This window comes from Ochotona princeps, chromosome 14 (genome assembly GCF_030435755.1).
Source record: "Ochotona princeps isolate mOchPri1 chromosome 14, mOchPri1.hap1, whole genome shotgun sequence".
Classification (NCBI taxonomy): domain Eukaryota; kingdom Metazoa; phylum Chordata; class Mammalia; order Lagomorpha; family Ochotonidae; genus Ochotona; species Ochotona princeps.
This window is the reverse complement of record NC_080845.1, coordinates 58,202,959-58,215,759: the sequence shown is the minus strand read 5'-3', so window position 1 is coordinate 58,215,759 and position 12,801 is coordinate 58,202,959. Positions and strand designations below refer to the sequence as shown.

The following is a 12,801-nucleotide window of genomic DNA, read 5'->3' as shown; positions in this document are numbered from 1 at the left end:
AGATGGAGAATGAATGGGTTGGACAACTGACTGAGCTTTGTTAGCAAATGTCTGGTTGAGTGGATACACTGTGATGAACTCTACCAATGGACCTTGAAGAATGCTCTCAACTTTGGAGCAGCGAAACCTACAGCATCTCAGAACTATCAAAACTACCTAAGCAGTACACCCAGTACACTCTTCTCTACATCAGCATTTCAAAGATGACATCAAGTGGACATCCCATCGCCGGGTATTGATGTAGTTTGGCAGTTGGCAACAACCCCCTCTTCCATATTGTTCTACACCTCCCACTGTTCTACACCTCCTCCCAATACACACCTCACAGAAAAGGGAAAAAAAGGAAAATTGGAAGCATTTGTCCCACCTGCTTTACCCCACGACTTGACCCTCCCCATCCTAATCAGTGGTGCTCATGGGTATGTATCCTTGCTAATGATGTAAACAACATTAAAAATAAAATTATTTTATCAAGTTGGAAAGGTATCAAATAAATAATCTAACTACATATTCTGAGGACCTACACAAACATGAGCAAACCAATCCCCAAATTAGAAGTGAAGACATCATGAAAAAGTGAAGAATAAGCAACATACAAATTTAAAAACTATACAAAATATGAGTAAAATTAAGAGCTCTTTTTGAAAAAAAATAACAAAACTGACAAACCATTGGCTCAGCTAAGTAAAAATGGGGAGACCAAAATCAATAAAATCAGAGATGAAAAAGGAGATATTATATCTGATAACATAGGAATATAAGAGTTAATACAAAATATTACAAATCACTATACGCAAACAAATGCAAAATCTAAAAGTAATTGATAGTTTTCTAGACACACATAATTTCCCAAACCTAATCATAAAGATAGAAAGCTTTCATAGATCAACAACAAAGGCCAAGGTGGGACCAATAATAAAGAGCCTTTGGACAAAGCGAAACCCAGGACTGGATGGCTTTACAGCTAAATTCATAATGTTTCATAAGCTTTTCAGAACATTTAAAGGGTGTGGACCCTTCCAAACTAATTCAGTAAGGCCAAAATTATCTTAATTCCAAAACCAGAAAAAGTTATAATCAAAGCAAGAACTGCAAATAACTCTGATGAACATATATGCAGATCTCCTCAAAAATAGTATCAAATAGAATCCAACAATACATCAGAATGATGATCCACTTGACCAAATGGGATTGTTGATATTATTTTGAACTAAAAAAAAACCCAGTGAGCGAGATTCAAATATGGCACTGAGGGAGTGGCTAATCCTTTGCCTCCAAGCACTGGCATCCCATATGGGTGCTTGTTTGTGCCCAGGCTGTTCTACTTCCCATCCAACTTTCTGACTGTGACCTGGGAAAGCAGTCTTAGATGGCCCAAATCCTTGAAACCCTGTACCCACTGGGAGACCCAGAAGAGGCTCCTGGCTCTTGACTTTGGATCAGCTCCAACATCCATCATCCCCTCTTCCTTTCCAGAAAGATACTGAGCTGAGAACCCAGCAAGGGTTTTGAATGCTGCTCCCAGGGAGCTGGATGGGAAGTGCAACATAACAGACATGAACATGGGATGTTGGCACTTGTAGGTAGAAGGTTAGCCAATTGAACCATCATTTTGACCCTCAGCACTGGGTTCTTCACTGTGTCTGAGGCTGTCAGACAACCTCTCCAGCTGGTGGGCTTGCTTGGTCCTTATGCTGTTGCTGTAACATTAGGGTGGTTCACGATTCCTCAGAAGGACTAGTTAGTACCCTGGAGACAGCTCTGCTCCTGAGAGTTCAAGAAGATGTTATTTCACTGCTGCTCATTTTGGCAACCCTAATCTGTTCTCTCAGAACTCAGAGTTCTCCTCTGGAGGTTCCTGGGCTTACAAAGAAACAGCACTTTCATTTACTAACAGTAAGGATGGGCATCCTTGAAGCTAGGCATCCTGTACATGTTTTCAATTATGTAAATGTTTCTAATAATTGTTTTAATATAAAAATTTATCTTTAACCTTTGCCATAAAGTATAGATATCTTAAGAAAGAAGTATTCCACATTTATATAATGAAAATAATCAAGTACAAAGCCAGCAGTAAATAAATACATTGAATACATTACCACCATAGACTCTTTATGTGCATTGAACCTCGCATGATTAATTCATATTCTTCATGATCTTCATTGGAAGCTTCATGAATCTACCAGTTTATTCATTAGAGATCTGGATATTTTTATTTAATGCATTGATCTGAAAATTATCAGGAAACTGTATTCATGAATGCATGAATCTGAGTACAAAGGTTTTACAGAAGTATCACTTCTGTAGATAACAAAACAGTAACTATGTTACAATGATGTTTCAGCTATTACCAAGGACATTTAGTCAGTTCCACTGGGTTGAGCATTTTAAAGACAATCAGAATTGAAAGCATCATACTAGAAACATCATATTTTTGCAAACTTCATGGAATCTTTAGAGCATTGAAATCAATAATATATTCATGCAAATGTAACTCAAACAGGATTTTTCATCTCTTTATTATTGCACTTGATTTTAGCCAAAAGGCCAAGAAGCAATTCATCTCTTTATGATTGGGTAGCACTTCCTAAACAATCCACCATACTAAATAGACCTAATTAAAATCTCTACAGTATGAAATATGCCTTCTTTCTCTGGGGGCCCAATTGGAAAAATCCTAATGTCAAAAATTCTTATTTGAGGAAAAATATGTGCTAACACCTGTGATTTTTTTTAACCAATAAATTTAAACCCGGAATACTTACCAAACATGTCTTAAATCATGCAATTGTTGGATTCAGAGGTCATTGAGAGTGAGGCTTTTAGTTCAGACAACAGATTATAGCAGTCATGGGAGAGAGTCTGACAAGCTGTTCCCTCCTGGGAGACAGTAAGGGACCGCTTCCACATGGTGGGGTGACCCCGCGAGTGAGTGGCTGCCCAGGATGTATAGCCCTGGGCTTTTACACTGCTTGGGTGTGGAGGATGGCAGAAGGCAACAGCTCCTCAATTTGCACATTAGAGTGACCTGTAGCATGTGGTACTCATCATGCTGGGTGTTGACCTTTTTGTACAGATACAAGATGTGGGAGATTCGATATTCTAGTGTTTTAATTTATGTAAGCACTCCTTTATCTGACAGTCAATTCGAACAGAATTCCTTAAAGGATTTTACTTGTAGCTACAACATGTACATATAAGTAACATACGTACATACATACGTATTTATACACACCATACCTGTGCTCTTGCTCTTCTTGCTGTGTGATGTTCCTTTTTGCAGGGTTCATGTTGGGAAAGCAGGGAGCCTTCAAAGTAGGAAGAGCAGGTGCGATTTCTCCAGAATTTCCTGTTCTTTGGGTGCATGCAGGACAACCGTCACCAGCCTCCTATGGCTTTGATCCGCACTAGGCAGGGGCTTGGAGCTGGGCCCACCCTCCGTGTCCCTAGGAACCTGCACACAGGAAGGAGGGGGATGGGCACAGGCCCCACAGCTGCACCAGGTCCTACCTGTGTGGGCACACCGGGGAGCCTGGAAAGACAGGTCCTGTAAGGTGGGGTGGGAGGGGACTCCAGGTTCCGAGCAGACGAGCAGACAACATCTAAAGACTTGAAAACTGGCTGACCAGAAAGGGAGCCAAAGTCCCTATCAATACGATGTGTGAGAAGACGGCGACAGAAACGGCCTTTGAGACCCCATGGCGAATTCCAGAAAATCCCCACTAAAAATCCTGCAAAGGTCTCCTCTTAGATCCCATGGATACTGTTACTCCTATAGAGACCTCTTTTGAGATTTACACAGAGATTTACCCACACAAATTCTCCCGGCACACCTCAGGCCCAGAGAACCCTGCAAGACTTCCAGGGACACGCCCCCATCCTCCCAGCCACAACCCCCGAGGCCCTATGGGCGGCGCCATGACAGGCGCTTCGACCCTCAGCCAGGGGATGTGCTGTGTGACGTGGGGCAGGCCGCAGCTTGTGCCCTGTGGGCCCAGAGCCCCCTCGGTGGCCCCGGGTATGGCCTGGCCTTGAGGCAGTGCACACCTCATGCTGTCCTCGCCCTCTGGGCTTCAGGCCCGAGGGCTCCACAGGGAGAGCGGAATGGCGGCCGCAGAGAGGAAGACTCAGTTCAGCTGTCTCTTCAGGCCCCGGAGCCCCGCAGTCCAGGCCCTGGGGTGCCCACCTTGACCTTGAAGGAGAGGATCTCACCGCTGACCAGGTGGCATACGGAAGGCCTCCGTAAGGTAAGCGGAGCCCCGTCGGTACTGGACAGTAACGGCCAGCGGCCATCGGGTGGGTGCGTTCTCCTCAGACCCTGGGTCCCTGTCGGTTTCCCGATGACACCACAGCGTGTGCTTTTTATTGCCTACCACAGCCCGGATTGCTGACAAGACCAAGCACTGTCTGCTGCGCGCTCTTTCTACCTGCCGTTTAGGACCTGATCCAGGAAAGACGTGAAGAGCTGCTTGCTGGGCTCTCTGCCTCATGGAGCTTGATTGGGTCCTCACGACTGTCTCTCTCTCTCTCTCTCTCTCTCTCTCTCTCTCTCTCTTCTCTCTCAACAGTGTTAAGGAATCGGGATGGACGTCATCCATTCTTCTGGATGTTTGAGAGATTGGGAATGCGTGAGAAATGGAGTGTTAGCAGGAGCGCATGTTTGCGCAATTTATGTTCCAATTCCTATGAAAAACTGACTTCTGTAATGGCAAGCAGCAGGCTTTTAGGAAAGTCGTCAGGTTCTGTTTGGGTTTGTGATTGCTGTGTGCTGACAACGTCAAGACTGTTCCTTATTTCAATTGTCTGTGAAATGTGCTGCGTGTGTTAATTATAGAGGTAAGGAACCAACACTTCGTTTCTTTTTGGGGAAAATCGTGTGTCCTGTCATTTTGGTGCAGGGAGTTGTGAGACAGGCCCGTAAGAGGGGAAGTCCCGTCTGCACTTCTTCCCTGGTTGGAAGCTGAGAGGGAAGGAATTGCAGGAGAGCAAAAGCTAGAGTCTTCCTAACTGGACACTTTGGGACACCACTTTTCTATCTGTTTTGTGCATTTTTGCTTTACTGTCTACACACGAGTGTGTAGCATGGAAAATGAATTTTAATTTTACAACAACTAGTCTGCGAATGTTAAAGAGATTTTCATCATGTGCGTTCTGTGCACTATGTTGAAATTTATGGAAAGCTGGTCCTCTGTAACTGCCTTTTGGATATGCGTTGTTCAGCCACCCCTAACAATTACGTGTGAGAAGGGAATATTTTGAAGCCAAACGGTATTAGTTAGAACATATCGAAGAGTGTGACTATTGCTACATATGTGTAGTTTTTTTCTAATTGTCGCATATTCTTATATGAAATCTCTGATCTTTCTAGATATGTGAAAATGTTTGATGCATTCAAAAGTACTTGCAAAAGTGGTAGAGAAACCACTTAGATGTGATGTTACAATTTTACCTGGGAGAATGGTAGAAGAAAGGTAAATTGCCTTTAAAAGCTGATGGGATTGGGGCCAGTGTGGTGGCCTAGTGGCTAAAGCCCTTGCCATGAACATGCCAGGATCCCATATGGGCGCCGGTTCTAACCCCGGCAGCCCCAGTTTCCATCCAACTCCCTGCTTGTGGCCTGGGAGAGCAGTCAAGGACAGCCCAAAGCCTTGGGACTCTGCACCCGCATGGGAGACCTGGAGGAAGTTCCTGGCTCCTGGCTTCGGATCAGTGAAGCACCGGCCATTGTAGTCACTTGGGGAGTTAATCATCGGACGGAAGATCTTCCTCTCTGTCCCTCCTCCTCTCTGTATATCTGACTTTGCAATAAAAGTTAATAAATCTTAAAAAAAAAGCTGATGGGATTGTGTTTGGAAATTGAATTGCTAAGCCACTTCTCTAAGTAATATACTGTTTACACTTGTTCAATGTGTCGAGGGAAGTAGAAAAAAGCAAATTGCAAAAGGGATTTTACTTGAATAAGCCAGAATATTTTGACTTACCTATTGCCCTGTAGCATTTTATTGAACTTTGCTGCAATGCATGTGTTGTGCATATAGTACACAGATGGGTCCTAATTTTGTAATATCCAGGCTGATGAAAATATGGAGATGACCAGTGTAGGATGAAAGTAGTAAACTAGTGCATTGTGTGTACTTTGTATGAAAATTTGTGGAAACATTATCTTAGAAAAAAGACTTTTGGAGCCCAGCATGATGGTTCAATTAGCTATTCCTGCTGTTGCAAGTACCAGGATCCCATATGGACACTGTTTCATGTCCTGGATGCTCTACTTCCCATCTAAACTCCCTGCTTGTGGTCTGGGAAAGCAATGGAGGATGGTCCAAAGCCTTGGGAGCCTGCACTTGCATGAGAGACCTAGAAGAGGCTCCTGGCACCTGGCTTCTGATCAGCTCAGCTCCAGCCATTATGGTCACCTGGGGAGAGAACAAGTGGATGAAAGATCTTTCTCTTTCCCTCTGCTTCTCTCTGTAAACCTTCCTTTCCAATAAAAAAAAATTTTTTTAAGGACTTCTGGAGGTAAACATGTGACATCATATCTAAGTGACACACTGCGTAGGTGGTAGGAAGGAGTTGCAAAGTGAAGGTTTGCTGGCCTCCCTGAGTGTTCCTAGTGAACCTGATGGATTTGAGGCGAGGCAAGACTGGCCTTTGCCCCTTATGTCTGTCCATTTTCTTTTACTTTGCAGTGTACTGTGTGTGGAAAGGACATGCACTTCCTCATTTCCAACCTCTGCAATCTTTCCAGATGTTGGTGAGGGAGTTGCCAGTGTGTGACAGAAGCAGATGTGCTAAAGTGTTGACTAAACTTTGTGCTAAACTTCATAGAAAAGATTGTTCTTAAAATCACTTGTGGAAGTGATCTTGTTAATATCTTCCCTGAGCATTTCAGGTGCATTAGTGCCTGTTGTCTGCAATGGGAGAGATGGTAAGGTGAATGAATGGAGACCAGAGTGTTCCCACTCAGAAGACATTTTCTTTCTTTTTTATGATTTATTTATTGTTAATTGGAAAGTCTGAGAGAAGGAGAGACAGAGAAAGATCTTCCATCCGCTGGTTCACTCTCCAAGTAAAATCAATGGCCAGAGCTAAGCCTATCCGAAACTAGGAGCCAGGAGCTTCCTCAGGGCCTCCCCCGTGGATGCAGAGTATCAAGGCCCTGGGCCGTCTTGCACTACTTTCCCATGCCATAAGCAGGGAGCTGAGTCAGCGCCCATATGGGATCCCAGCACATGCAGGCTAAGGATTTTTAGCCAGTATGTTACTGCACTGGGCCCCAGAAGACATTTGCAAATGACAGTATTTGTCATATGTGTACAGTTTACTTGGTACTGTTCCATGTGAAGTGGGAAGCATAAATGTTATTGAAATGTTTAGTCTTCCTAGATGTCTCCCAGTATGTATTAAACCAAGGACTAAAGTTAACATTCTTTGTGTTTCCATTTTGTTATTTTACAGGAGGAATTGTCAAATTTGATGACTCAGAGGGTAGACTGACAATTCTCTAGGGTATGAGAGGGAGGAGGAGTTAAGAAGAGGGAAATATTGTATGCCATGAATTAGATAGTTCAGTGTCTAAACAGTATTTGGCGTGTACATTTTAGTTAATATTGCTGTGAATTAAAGGACAAACCAGTCCTAATGAACGCACTATACTAAAAGTAGATATAGTAAAAGAATGAGCACACATGGCCCACTGTGGTAGCCTAAAGGCTGAAGTTCTCGCCTTGCATGGCCAGGATCCTATATAGACACTGGTTTGTATCCTGGCTGCTCCACTTCCCATCCAGCTCCCTGCTTGTGGCCTGGGAAAGCAGGAGAGCACTGCCCAAAGCTTTGGGACCCTGCACCCACGTAGGAGACCCAGAACAAGCTCCTGGCTCTTGGCTTCGGATCAGTGCAGCTCTGGCTGTTGCAGCCTGTTGGAAAGTGAACCATTGGAAGGGAGATCTTTCTCTGGCTTTCCTTCTCTCTGTAAAATCTGACATTCTGATAAAAATAAATATTTATAAAAAAAGAATGTGTATGCAAATGTCCTTTTGCTAGTTATTAGAAGGGATAGTCTTCTATAGGTTGGCCTGTACATTAATCGATGGAGAGGCAGAAAAAGAAGATTGAAGGGAAAGATGCTGTGCTATTATCTCCTAATTTAGGAGATGATTTTAGATGGTAAAAATAAGTGTGCGTTTTTGATAAAGTATTTGAGTTTTTTTTATTGTATGTGGACAAAGTTCCTTATTTACTTCATAACATCTAAACTTTGCAGATGTCCTGAGGTGATAATATGTGCTAATTAAGGTAGACTTAGTGAACTACACAATTTGTAAATCAACTATGTCTGTTCCAATTGACAGAAAAGGTGCATCTTGGAGCTGGAGTTAGAGAGTCACCTTTGAGCAGGGTCCATGTTCATGAGAGCTACAGCAGAGGGGCAAAAGAATGTATACAAATTTTTTAATATATTTTTTGCGTTTATGTTTTGGTAACTGCCATTTGTGTCCATGAATCATTCTTGACTTGATCCCCCTTCCCCAACACGTTAATTAAATGGAAATCTACTCCTTGCTAATATTCTGATTGTCCAGTTCTGGTAAGAAATTAGAAATACTATCCTACTGCTTAGATTGTATTTTTGCTTGATATCTTTTAAATTGAGCATTGAAAAAAAAAGAAATTTACGGTACTAAAAAATATTTTCATTATAATCCTTCTTGATTTTTCTTTTTCATTTCTTCAACGACAGATTAGTCATTCGGTAGCATGTTATTTAACTTCATGGTGTTTTAGTTTCTTTTTTTCTTTGTTGTTGATTTTGTTTTGTGGCTTTTCATTTAATGGGATGTATAGTAACTATGTAATGAAAACTGTCATATCCAGTTGTGAGGATACAATGCAATATGTATCTCTACTCCCAGATCAAAGATGGACTCTCAATGAAATTGTTAATTTTATCTGGACAATAGGGTGCTGTACCCTCTGCCATTGTCCATGCCCGCAATGATGAACAAATGACTGTTTATGAAGAGCTATAGAACAGTAATAATATAGGGAAACTTAGTGGGGGCAGAGAGAAGAGTCTAGGGGAGGAGGTAAGGGAAACCTCAGAGCCTTTGGAACTGTATCATAAAATGATAATAATAATAAATTAAAAAAAATCAAGTGACCACCTGAGTATCCATCTTGAGCTGGTTTCTGCTTGGCTGGCACCCATGGAGCAGGGGACAGAGGAGGAAGCAGAAGTTGAGAAATGTTCCTATCCCACCCTCACCCTGAACAAGGGTCACAAAGCACCAGCAAGACGCAATCCCTCGGGAGCTCCAGCCTCCTGAAAACCAGATGCAGGGGTCTGTCCTCTGCGCAGACATGCAGCACACTGAAATCAGGTCCTTGTGTATATACCTAGTGATGGGATGACTGACTACACAGTAGTTCTAGTTTTAGTCTTAAAGGAACATTTATACTATTCTGCCTGATAGCTTTACTAATTACTATTCCAACCAGCAACATAGGAGTACTCCCTTTTCATCCATGCCAGCATTTTTTTTTTTTTTTGGTGATAATTGCCATTCTGAGTTTTTATCTGTAGTTTTTATTTGCATAACCCTGATAACTGGTAATGCTAAACATTCTTTCATAGAGTTGTTGGCAATTGCACTTCCTCTTTGTGAGGAATGTACGTTCAGGTCTTCTGTTTTTGAGACAGATTCTCTGAGTGGTTTGTGTTCCTTATATATTCTGTACATTAATTCCTTGATCTCTTCACTCTGTTAACTGCTGCCTTGTGCTTTTGAGGTTACATATTTCAGTGGAAGGCCTAAACTCAGCCCTGGCAGCAGTATGCTATAGTGGTATGATACACTTACATTCATAAGACAAGGAAGATTCATCTTGTGCTCCTCTGTGCTGAACAGACCCTCAGGACTCATCAAAAGTAAACATTTCAGGCAGGGAAAGAACAGATGATTCTTACATCCAGAAATAATGAATTTCTTTGGAAAACAGACTCGAAGCCAAGGAGGGCAATAGGGAACCTCACAATAGAGGCCAGGAGGTACTCTAACTTGGGCTAAGCTAAACAAATTGTTTGCTTGCAACCTCAACTATTTCATTCGAAAGAGCAACTTTTTAAAGAGTTTTCAGGCAAATGGACGTATAGCTTCACTTTTTTTTTCTAAACGTTGAGACTATCATGCAGTTAAACCATGTTCATACTTCTTCGATTTGTGTGTGTATTTACTCTCTGTCCTAGGGTAGTATATTTGTAAAATGTGGCAACTCTCCTGATGTAATAGAAATTAACTCAGCCTCCCTCACAATATACGTGGTGGGAGCACTTTTCATCCCCTAGCAGGATTTCTTTCTTCCAGGGCTAGTTGCCTGAGTCTGTCACTCTGATGGAAGGTCTTCCTCGCCCTTCTCAGTTGAGAATACAGGCACCGCTTATTTTCAATATTTTGACCTACTGAAGGCACCAAAGCAAACCCATACAACCATTCTGCTTGTCATTTCCAGTACAGTATTCAGTACATTAGAGGAAGCAGCTAAAACTTTATCATAAAATAGCGTTTGTGTTAGACCATTCTACCCAACTGTAGGCTGATATAAATTTCTTATGCTGAAGGTAGGCATGGGTAAATCATGATGTTTGCAGTTTAGTTGCATTTGTTTTATTTCTAAAAAAGACTTAGTTATTTTTATTGGAAAGTCAGATTTTACAGAGAGAAGGAGATACAGAAAGAAAGATATTCAATCTGGTTCACTCTTCAAGTGGTTGCAACAGCCAGAGCTTAGCTGATCTGAAGCCAGGAGCCAGGAGCTTCTTCTGGGTCTCCCATGTGGGTGAAGAGTTCCAAGGCTTCGGCCCATCTTCTTCTGCTTTCCCAGGGCACAAGCAGGTTGTTGGGTGGGAAGTGGAGCAGCCAGGGTATGAACTGATGCCCATATGGGATTTCAGGGCATGCAGGACGAGGACTTTGACTACTAGACTACTGTGCTGGGCCCCTCAATTCATTATAGCCAGATATACACAGAGGAGGAGAGACAGAGAGGAAGATCTTCCGTCCGATGATTCACTCCCCAAGTGAGCCGCAACGGGCCGATGCGCGCCGATCCAAAGCTGGGAACCTGGAACCTCTTCCGGGTCTACCACGCGGGTGCAGGGTCCCAATGCATTGGGCCGTCCTCGACTGTCTTCCCAGGCCACAAGCAGGGAGCTGGATGGGAAGTGGAGCTGCCAGGATTAGAACCGGCGCCCATATGGAATCCCGGGGCTTTCAAGGCGAGGACTTTAGCCGCTAGGCCACGCCGCCGGGCCCCCCCTCAATTCATTTGTAATGAATGGTACCAGGTTACATCAAAATTTTTGTGAAAAAAGAAATTAAATTTATTTGGGTGCCAAAAATTTAAAGATCTTTGCATAGTTTTTTTATAAGATACATTTTCATAAACTATTTGATTACCTCTTGTTTGTGTGAATTTTAAAATGTTTCAAACCAGAGTTATTTTTCCATTATACTTTTAAGATGTAGTTTTATATTTTCAGCATTATAGGAGTTTATTGGGAGGAAACTCACTGTAAGGAGCATTGGAATTTAGGTCTATCATCGAAAGAAAATCATTTGCAAGGAAATTGTAGAGCCAGAGGCCCTACCTTCTGCAACAGTACAGCCATGCTCCTTAATCACCTCTGCCTGTTTCATTTTACTGATACGCTCGGCATACCAGTTCCTCAATAAAATATCACTTTCTGTCTTTTTGGAATATAGAAATCAAACTAAAACTAGGGGTTACTTCTCACTTCCCAACACATCTCAGCAGTGAAGAATGACAAGAACAGACATTCCTGGCAGTTCTGTTGTGGGGTTGGGTCAGTCCCTCACTCCGGACATCCGAGTCATGACAGGAACTGGAGGTGAAATCCCTGTTGTCTCTGTCGTAGTTCTTGGCCGGGATCTCAATCAGAGGGCTCTGCAGAGCATTTTGGAGACTGGGCAGGGGGTAGGGGGAGTGTTCCTGCTGGACTTCTATGGAGTTCTCTGTCACAAGCCTGTGGAGGTATCTCTGCCATCTCTCACAGAGGGCCCTGTCTTGATACGGGTTTGTGTCACAAGTCTGTGGAGTCCTCTGGATGTTTCTGTGGGCTCTTGGTTGGGGTGTTGGTGGGAGTCTATGGATCTCTTTGGGCATCTCAGAGCATATCTGCAGAGGTATGGGACCTTTCTGTAGGTCTCTGTGAGGGTCCTTGTGGAAGGTATTTCTCAGATGTTTCTAGGCTCTGCATGGAAAATATCTATGGAGGGCTTCCCATGTTTGCCCTTGCTACATATCATGGAGGGCAGGGAAGATGCAACAGAGGGTGCAAGGATTTGTTGCTTCCTATTTCTTGCAGGTCCCTCAGTTGCCTGTGTTTGTCTAAATAAATCCTGGAATGAATCCACATACCAGAACCTACCTCTTGGATCTCAAGAAACCTTGCATTCTACTCCGAAGGGACAAGCTAGCTCTGCTCCAGGTCCCAGCCCCTCTCAGGTCCTGGCTCCAACTCTGACTGCTAAGACTGTCCTGGAAGCAGCCACCAGTCATGTGACCCAAGAGTCACCAAGAGTCACCTATTGGAGCTGTGCCTACTCCCGCTCCTTCCAGGGGCCACTATTTCCCACATGCTGGGTGGAGAGAGGTATACAGAAAAGGACCTGTTTTGATTAATTTCTGACCCACCAACACCTCTCGCTTCAGTATTTTCCAACAGAGATGAGATTTTTGGATTTATGTTAGATCCATTATGTGGTACAGCACGGAAAA

At 43.1% G+C, this 12,801-nt stretch overlaps 1 protein-coding gene across 1 annotated transcript in view; it reads right to left on the bottom strand.

Moving 5' to 3' along the window:
* Positions 1-4,290, bottom strand: part of LOC101520319 (spermatogenesis-associated protein 31E1-like) — a 46,081-nt gene extending 41,791 nt beyond the window's left edge. The window contains exons 1-2 of the mRNA XM_058672797.1: positions 4,187-4,290; positions 3,241-3,354 (exon numbers count right to left, since the gene is read on the bottom strand). The gene's annotated coding sequence lies outside the window, so the exon portion shown is untranslated. The remainder of the gene's footprint in view (positions 1-3,240; positions 3,355-4,186) is intronic.
* Between the last annotated feature and the right edge of the window lie 8,511 nt (positions 4,291-12,801).